The 9,245-nt window shown below is 47.0% G+C and overlaps 3 non-coding genes across 3 annotated transcripts; all 3 read right to left on the bottom strand.

The window, feature by feature from the left end:
• Window positions 1-4,283: 4,283 nt before the first annotated feature.
• LOC136135765 (small nucleolar SNORD12/SNORD106) lies at window positions 4,284-4,375 on the bottom strand. Its single transcript, XR_010656609.1, has one exon. It is a non-coding gene; the product is annotated as a small nucleolar SNORD12/SNORD106 (small nucleolar RNA).
• A 210-nt stretch (window positions 4,376-4,585) lies between these two features.
• On the bottom strand, window positions 4,586-4,674 carry LOC136135766 (small nucleolar SNORD12/SNORD106). The gene has a single exon (XR_010656610.1). It is a non-coding gene; the product is annotated as a small nucleolar SNORD12/SNORD106 (small nucleolar RNA).
• A 1,388-nt stretch (window positions 4,675-6,062) lies between these two features.
• Window positions 6,063-6,153, bottom strand: LOC136135768 (small nucleolar SNORD12/SNORD106). Its single transcript, XR_010656611.1, has one exon. It is a non-coding gene; the product is annotated as a small nucleolar SNORD12/SNORD106 (small nucleolar RNA).
• Between the last annotated feature and the right edge of the window lie 3,092 nt (window positions 6,154-9,245).

The following is a 9,245-nucleotide window of genomic DNA, read 5'->3' as shown; positions in this document are numbered from 1 at the left end:
AAACCTTTGCACTGGCCTGGAACGTTCATTTCCCACTGATATTCACACCACTCACTCCCTGATCTGGTTTAGCTCTGTACTCAAATGTCCACCTTTACATTTCCATTTCTTTTCCGTTTCTATTCCTTTTCCTCACTTTAGTTTTCTCCATTGCACTTATTAAATAACATACTACAGTATATTACTTTTTATTGTTTCTCTCTCCACTAGCAATGTTATGTCCCATGTAGGCAAGAATTTTTTTTTTTTCCACTATTGTATCCTCAGCACCTAGAACAGAGCCTGACACAGGGTAGATACTCAATAAATATTTATGGAATGAAATCATGTCAATGCATTTTCTTTTAAGAAAGATTTTGTGGACTCAATATATCTTCAGGTTACCAGGTTGAGTGCTGGTTCAAGGAATCATTTAGTCAGTTTTGCCTCTTTGAGCACCTACTATGTGCAAGGAACAGCTTTAGAAACTGCAGGGGATTCAAAGAACTGAAAACACTTCTTGTTCTGGTAAAAGGCAGTTAAGTTGGAGAGAGAAAAGGAGTCAAATAAGTCAGAGTTTGTGACCTGATTCTGTCTCATATAGAGACTGAATTTCCTCATCTGTGCAATAAGAGCAAGAATCATGCTAGTTCTCACCTCACAAGGCTGTTGTGATGAGTAACAAAGTGTGCCAGTCAAGGGCTTCCCTGGCGGCACAGTGGTTAAGAATCCGCCTGCCAATGCAGGGGACAGGGGTTCGAGCCCTGGTCTGGGAAGATCCCACATGCTGCAGAGCAACTAAGCCCATGCGCCACAACTACTGAGACTGTGCTCTAGAGCCCACGTGCCACAACTGCTGAAGCCTGCAAGCCTAGAGCCTGTGCTCCACAAGAGAAGCCACTGCAGTGAGAAGCCCACGCACAACTAGAGAAAGCCCACATGCAGCAACGAAAATCCAATGTAGCCAAAAAGAAAAAAAAAGAATAAAATAAACCTTTTAAAAAGGTGTGCCAGTCAAGTACCTTAGCAGTCCTGCCACAAGGCAAGCGTCTGATTCACTTTTTTTTTTTAATATTTATTTTGCCAGATCTTAGTTGCGGCACACTGGATTTTTGTTGCAGCATGCAGGATCTTTAGTTGCAGGATCACAGCATGCCGGCTTCTTCCTTGCGGTGTGCAGACTCTTAGCTGCGGCATGCATGTGGGGTCTAGTTCCCTGACCAGGGATCAAACCTGGGCCCCCTGCATTGGGAGCACAGAGTCTTACCCACTGGACCACCAGGGAAATCCCAGATTCATTCTTTCATTTAATATTTATTGAATGGCCTACCATCCATGTGCTGGGATCTGTGCTGTGTGCCATGGAGGGGCCACAAAGGAGGGACAGCTGCTATCTACACTATCTCTTGTACTATCTACCATGGAGTCATGATCTAATGTAGGGAGACAGATGACAAATATATATGCTACATAAACATACACATATAATGTATGTATACTGCATACACATAGGCACTATTTATTAGGCAGTGAAAAATAATACGAAGAAAAATATAAGGGAATAGAAAGTGATGGGGAAGATTGTTTTAGATAGGTTCCCAGAGAAGGTGACATTTAAGTAAACCAAGGGAACCATGCAAAGATCTGGCGGGGCTAGGCCTGGTCATTCATTCCAGGTTGGAGTGCACCTAAAGTGATGGAGGACAGTTAGACCTGTGTGACTGAAAGAGAAGGGAGGAGATGAGGTCAGAGGTTAATGGAGAGGAAGATGGTCCAGGCCATTGAGTCCAGCTTTTACTGTGTGAGGTGGGGAGACACAGGAGGGTTGAGCAGGACAGTGGTGTGATCTCTGGTTTTCAGGGGCACTCTGGCTGCACATAGAGAATTAGATCTCAGGGAGCAAAGGTGGAAGTACAGACCAGTAATCAAAGCTTGGATGATGGTGGCTTGGATCCAGAAGATGGTAGCAATGGAGGTGGGAAAGGGTGAATGTCAGATGTATTTTAAGGGTAAACCGGGAATTCCCTGGGGATCCAGTGGCTTCTGGGGTCCGGGTTCAATCCCTGGTTGGAGAACTAAGGTCCCGCATGCTGCATGGCACAGCCAAAAAAAAAAAAAAAAAAGGTAAACCAACGTGGGGAATGGAGCAAAACGTCAAGGATAACTAAGATTTCTGGCCTGAGCACCTAGACCGACAGTGTTGCGACACCTGGAATAGAAATGGTTGTGGGAGCTGCAGTCTTGGTGGAAGGGGGTCAGTTCAGGTTTGGACATGTTAAGTTGAATGCTCACAGGCATCACGGTGTCAGTAAGGTTTCTAGTCACCAAATACCCAGGAAGGATCTGCTCCCAAACTCAGTTGTTGGCAGGACTCAGTTCCCGGCACATTATTGGCTGGAAGCCAATCTCAATTCCTCACTAGCTTGTTTCACTAAAGTGAGCAAGCCAAGGAATAAGACAGGAAGGGAACTAGGCAAGAGGATGTCAACAAGTCTTTTGTTGCCAAGTCAACAAGGCAGAAGCAATACCCTTCTTGGACTTCCCTGGTGCAGCAGTGGTTAAGACTCCGAGCTTCCACTGCAGGGGCATCAGGCCTTGGTGTGCGGCCAAAAAAAAAAAAAAGTAATACCCCTTCAGCGAGTTTTCTATTCACCGGATGCACTAGGTCCACACACTCAAGGGACTTGGAGTCAACATCAGGAATCAGATTAGAAGGTACAAAGTCAAAAAAAACCACAATGGAATCCTATCTTCCTAAGATTAGTCAGATCAAGTATCTGGGACAGAGTAGGGAAGTTAAAGTGAAACCAGATTAGCCCTATGTCACTAGTCTGTTTGGAACTTTCCATGTTTAAACATTAAAATTTTAAGTTTAATCTTAAAAGCTCTCTCTGCCCCTAGAGCTTTTTACCTCAAGTATCATTTGGTTCAAGGTCTCTATCTCCAATGACCAAATACAACAGTATTTTGATTCAAAGGATTTTATTTTCTTTCTCCAGATAGGAAGGCTACAAAGTTAAGAAATTTTTACCCAAGTTTAATATAATACTTGATTCTTCAAAACAGCCAGAGCCTTTTCAGCTCTGGACACTCAGGTTACACAGCAACCTTATGAGACTGATTCAACCGGAACCTTCATGCTTTCTCAGTAAACAGGGTCATCTTTTTCCAAGAGACCTTGCATTCCAACTCCACAGTTGAGAAACTCCTTAAAAGAAAAAAGATACATCAACATCAGGACTTCATTCTGATGTAAACTGATATAAATAGCTACTTGTTTGGGATGTGGAAGTATCTAGACTTCAGGAACTAGGTGGATGTTGAATTAAGTACCAGACCAAGGAGAGACTTCCAACCTCAAGTCTGGCACCTCACTGAAGTCTGTGTTGTTCCTGATAACGTCAAAATGTTCATCATCAATCTATAGCCTTTCTAGGTACAGTAAACAGAGGTAAGGGAGACATACCCAGGACCACACCAAAAGTTATGTTGATTCTAGAGGGACTTAACACAAATGAAGCTCATTCAAAAGATACTTTAGGGACAAATGGGGGCATCTGAAATATAAAGTGGATAAGCAGACATTAGGGATACGAAGTGTTATTTGTTTAAAAAAGAAAGGAGGCAGGAGATAGAGGCTGCCTGTCTCCTTGGCTTGCTCACTGTGATGCAGCAAGCCACTGTGTTCCTTACCCATGGGGTAAGGAACTGAGGTTGGCTTCCAACTAACAGTGTGAAGAATTCAACCTTTCCAAAAAAATTACAACCAATTTCAATCTCAACTCAAAAGATGGCTTGGAGCTCCTCATCTCGTATTATCTGCCAAGGCAGAATTAAGTTTTCATTTAATTTTCCCCCCTTTCTTAGGGAAAGACCTGGTAGTACCAATAGGTCAACAGTACTGCCAAGGACACGATCTTCCCCTCCCGTTTTACCCAACTTGGAACTGGGTACTCAGGTTACTCCCAAGTGGGCAAACCCAACACCTCTCTACCCTGAGCACATTTAGTAATCATTTTACTAAGGAGGGGTTAATACCTAGATAACAATTTGCAGAAACCTCACCTGTCACAGGACAGACTGAAGCAAGCTGAGATCAGGCTGCAATCAACCTACTTATGCCCTGACGCACAAAGGGCTCCGGTCCTGTAGGAAGTTAACAGATGAAGCCAAGATAAATGACTTGAATGATGGAAGAGGGAAAAACCCCATAGGGCAAGCCCAATTCCCACTAAAAAAAGCCCCACAGAAAGTAGTCTGTTGGTGGTTAAGCAGAAAACAGATATACAAAAGTTATCTTTGTGGCCAATGCATCAGACAAAACTGGCTAATAGTTCAGTTAGATCAACAGGGTCGATCTGACGGGGAAAAAAGTTAAGTCATCAGCTGCAATGGCCATACAGAAAGTAGAAAGCAATGGCGATAACCTCTTTCAAAGAAAAGCAGTTAATAATGGACGTGACTTACCAATTCTCTCCCAATCCTGGATCCATCATGGTCCATTCAAAGTCTGCTTTCTGCCAACAGTGAACCTGAGATGAAAACAGAAACATGACCGCCAGTCAGCTAGATACCCAAAGGAGTGGGGGACAGAGGAAATGCTCAAGCTGGCATATCAGACAAACTGGCTTAGAGAAGTTAGATCAACATGGTCGATCTGTCGGGGAAAAAAGTTCAGTCATCATTTATGCCAGCAGGAAGCTTTTCGCCTCTACAGAAAGAACCCTGGGGACTTCCCTGGTGGTGCAGTAGTTAAGGATCCGCCCGCCACTGCAGGGTACATGGGTTCGAGCCCTGGTTCGGGAAGATCCCACATTCCGCGCAGCAACTAAGCCCTTGTGCCACAACTACTGAAGCCCACACACCTAGAGCCTGAGCACCGCAATGAAGAGCAGCCCCCGCTTGCCCCAACTAGAGAAAGCCTGTGCGCAGCAATGAACGCCCAATGAAAGAAGGGAGGGAAGGGAGGGAGGGAGGGAGGGAAGGAAGGAAGAAAAAAAGAAGGAACCCTGAACTAGGAATAAGATTTGGTTCGTCTGTTTCTCTACCTTAAACTTCATGCAGTATTTCAGCACTTCTGTGTCCTTTTCTCGGCAATAAGATAGTAGCTAAGACAAATACCTCTGCCTTCTGTGCTTACATTTGATAGAGGCCAGCGTGGCTGGCAAGAGTTGTGGGGAAATGGCTGGCTTTTACTTAGGTGACTGCAGGGTTTCGACTATGTGTTAGGATGTTACACTTTAATGCAAGATGTCATCACTTAAAACGCGACTTAATACTCTGGGACAACAAGGTTTAAGGAACACTTCGTCCAAGTCCCACCCTTAAAGTGCATTTCTGGACTCAGTTAAGGAGTTGGTAATTAAAGCAAATAGGCCAACAGAAACACATTTGGCTTTCCTTAAAAATGTCATCACACCTAAATGGGAAATAAATCTGAAAAGAGGGGATATATGTATACATGTAACTGATTCACTTTGCTGTACACCCGAAACTAACACAACATTGTAGAGCAACTCTACACCAATAAAATTTTTTTTAAATGTCATCACATTATCCATCCACTTGGAAGCTTAAGTATAAAAGAAAGCTGTTTATTAAGAAACAAGTGAAGGAATGGCATCTGAAAATGTGCCTTAAAGAGCATTACAAAGACATTTAAAATTTAACACCTATTCACTTTCAAGAGATAGTTCACTTATTTCACTTTGTAATAAGGTATGTTTTTGTGAATTATAATAAAACCAAGCACCCAGAACACCTCAAAGAAAACCTAGTAACTAAAATATGCTAATTGGCTGCCCTTAATCATCTTTTCTTTCCCTCCAAGCTGCCTAGCAAACTAAGAGGCTCCTCAGAGCATGCGTTTCTTACAATAGGCCAAAGACAAATGCTTACTCCAGAGGTCAGGAGATTGAAGGTTGTTCATGTCTACACGTGGTTTCCTTGAAGGCCCAGCAGGGACCCCTTCCTCCAAGATCCATTCTGTATGCTGTGATCGCGCAAACCTGCGAACCAACAAAGAAAGGTCATCAAGCGCCATTTTCCCACAGTCGGAAGAGAACATGGCAGTGCCTTTTGAGGCCGGTGTCTCAGAACTAACTGGCAAGTATTCAAAGACATCAGCATTGTCGATCTGACGGGGAAAAAAGTGAAGTCATCATTTACACCAGCCGAAGACTCCTCAGGCCCGAGCACAAGGCGCGGGCTTTTCCAGCTCTAACTGATCTCCCCAAAGGCGCTGAGGCCTATTTAGAGTCAGAGCAGAGGCAACCACGAGGAGAGGGGGCCACCGGTAGGGGCGACCGCACAAAAAAGGGAAAAAGAGGCACAGAGATCTCGAAGCGAGGTTTCCACTCACCACATACAGTAGTAAACCCTGGTTGCCGGGATGGGACGACACGGGAGGAGAAACACAGGAGCTAAGTCGAAGAGACAGCACCGAGGACGGAAAAGAACAAGAAGCTCCAAAGCCTCCCTTATATAACCAAAGGGGACTCACGCCTGCGCACTGGACCCGAGGCGCTTCCTCCCCGCCCCCAAAGCCGCGCCACGCGAGGCCCTCTGGGAAATGTAGTCGCCGCGCCGCCCAGGCGGAGGAAGCCTAATGGTTGTCAAGGCCACACTAGCCCCGCCCCTTCCCGGTACACACGAGGCCACCCGGGCTCGTCGGCCTCGCCGCCATGTCGCGCTTCACACGCACCAAGCTGTCCGCTGGGTCCCCGCTCCTTTGGGTACGGCTGAGGCCTGCAACGGCCTCGGGTGCCGTTAAGCCGCCCCCCGCAGTCCCCTCCCCTCAGCGGCGCCGGCCCAAGACCGCCTGCCCCGCCACCGCGGGGAGCTGAGGCGACGCCCGCGGGTCCAACCGCCCCTGCCGGGCCTAAGGGCGGGGGCGCCGGCTGCGCCAGGGCCCGGCCCCCTCGCTCGCCGTCCCAGGCCCCCTCCTGCTCCCCTCCCTCCTCCTCTGGGCCGGCCCCTCGGCCCGCCCAGTGTCTGCGGGGAAAGGAAACCGAAAGTAAGCTGCGCCGGGCGGGGCCGCTGACCTGCTTGGGCCCGAGTCCGAGCACCAGTCGGCGGCGGCGGCGGCTTCGCTGGCAGAGAGAGGACGCGCTGGAGCCCGGTGAGCGACCCCCGCCCCGCACCCCGGTCATGCATTTGCTCCCGCCCGCCGCGACCCCCGGCGCCCGCGCCGCCCCTCCACTGCCACTTTTGCCCCGACGCCCGCCTCAGCGCCCCCGCCACCTCCTCAGCCCCCGCGCCCCCATCACTCGCTTCAGCACCCGTCACCGCCTCAGTACCCGTCACCTTCTCAGCGCCCCCATCACCCACCTGAGCCCCTGACCCCTCTCCTCAGCGCCCCTCTTAGCCCCCTCAGCGCCTCCATCACCACCTCCGCCTCCAGTCTCATCACCTAGCTCTCCTCTGTTCTCCCATCTCCATCCTCATTTTCTGCCACAGCTCCCCCTTCATCTTCCAGCGTCCTCAGCTCCCATCATCACCTCATTCATCCCCATCCTGTACAACCACTCTCCGCACCTAGACTCCCCACTCCTATTTCCAGGCCTTCATCACTTTAGCAAACAGCCCCCAGCTGAGCTCCGCCTCTAGATATCTGCAGTTCTTTCCTTCTTCTCTTTCTTCTATCTTGATGGTTTTCGACAGTAGTCCTGTAAGAGAAAGAGGAAGCCCCTTATAAGGAAACTTCTCCATCCTACTCATACACATCATGTGGGCCTCTCCTTGAGGCCCCCAAACCTCTTCCACTGTCCCCCACCTCCCCAGCGGCTCCCCGCTTCAGCTTTGCCCTGGCAGCTTCTTCACTGCCGCACACAGCCCTGGTTCTCCCTTGACCCTACAGTATCTCCATCAGGACCTGCTGGGCGCCTGGGTGACAGGGACTCCTCCATCCTTTCTTATACTCTCTCAGGACCCTGGAGACTTCCCCCTGAAACCCAGCTCTAACCTCTTTCATCCCATCCTGGTAATTAATATTCCTCTCTAATTTAACCACTACAGCAGCTTGACCATCACTGATTTTCTTCATCCTGCCTTTATAGGCCTTGATTCCCAAAGAAACCCGTTCGATTCTGCTTTTGTGGTAGCATTTCCTGTTCCTCTCTGCTCCTCCCTTTCCTTGCCTTTCTTTTTTCTTGTTTCTTTTATCCCAGAAAATTTGTGAGTTTCTATTCAACAAGAGGAAGAAGGAATTTTCCTCCGAGCATTTTTTTCTAATGAGACAAACAAACAAAAGACTCTCTAAATATTGAACCTGTGCCATGAGAGCTGGGTTTGAGAAGATGAGGGATGAGATTACCAAAAATATTCCCAGCAGGAAGGAAAGGGACTCCTTTCTCTGATGAGGGTAAAAGCTACTCCTCATGTAATGCCAGATCTATTCACAGTTTCCGACTATGAATGTTTTAAAACTCAGTGAAAGGGACAGTCGAAAAAGTCCCTTTGCTGAGGACTCTCAGTTAGCCACTCTTTCCCTAGCCCCAGCCCACATGATGTGTATGAGTAGGATGGAGAAGTTTCCTTACAAGGGGCTTCCTCTTTCTCTTACAGGACTACTGTCGAAAACCATCAAGATAGAAGAAAGAGAAGAAGGAAAGAACTGCAGATATCTAGCTGTCCTGAGGAAACAGCATCCTGTAGATGCTAAGCCTCCTGGTTATTGAAACGTAATTTCTTTCTCTTGATTCAATAGAGCGGAGGACTTAATCAGTTTGGCTGTGTTCCAAAGAGTAGTATAGGGACAACTGCTCACTAATTATTTATGTACTATAGAGTACTGTAAGCTATAGAGTATTATATAGTATAAATGCTGGATGGAATGGTAAATACATGGTTTGGGGGTTAATAAAAATGTACTTCTTTCTGTCGTGGCAACAATATTTGTTTGCTTTATAGGAGAGGAAAGTGAAACCTAGCAACTGGTTAAGTATCTTGGCTAAAGGCATAAACCAAACAGGAGTTTTGAATGGGAATTGATGACACTCCCTTAACCCCAAGAAAGTACAAGGATAAAGGGAAGGGGGAATTTGATCCTTTGAAATTTGATCCTAAATTGTGAATTTAGTGTTTTGTATCACAATTGAGCATTCGCAGAATTGAACACTTGTGCACATGATTAAAATCTATGTTTGACTCTTAATCAACGAATCATTAAGATGTAGAGGTAGAAAGGATTAGCCTGATACTATTTGGGTTTTTTTCCTGCTGGATGCTGTATTTCAAAAGGCACTGATAACTGTCAACCTGTGCAG

Source organism: Phocoena phocoena, chromosome 15, assembly GCF_963924675.1.
Source record: "Phocoena phocoena chromosome 15, mPhoPho1.1, whole genome shotgun sequence".
Lineage (NCBI taxonomy): Eukaryota > Metazoa > Chordata > Mammalia > Artiodactyla > Phocoenidae > Phocoena > Phocoena phocoena.
This window is presented reverse-complemented; position numbering and strand designations above follow the sequence as displayed.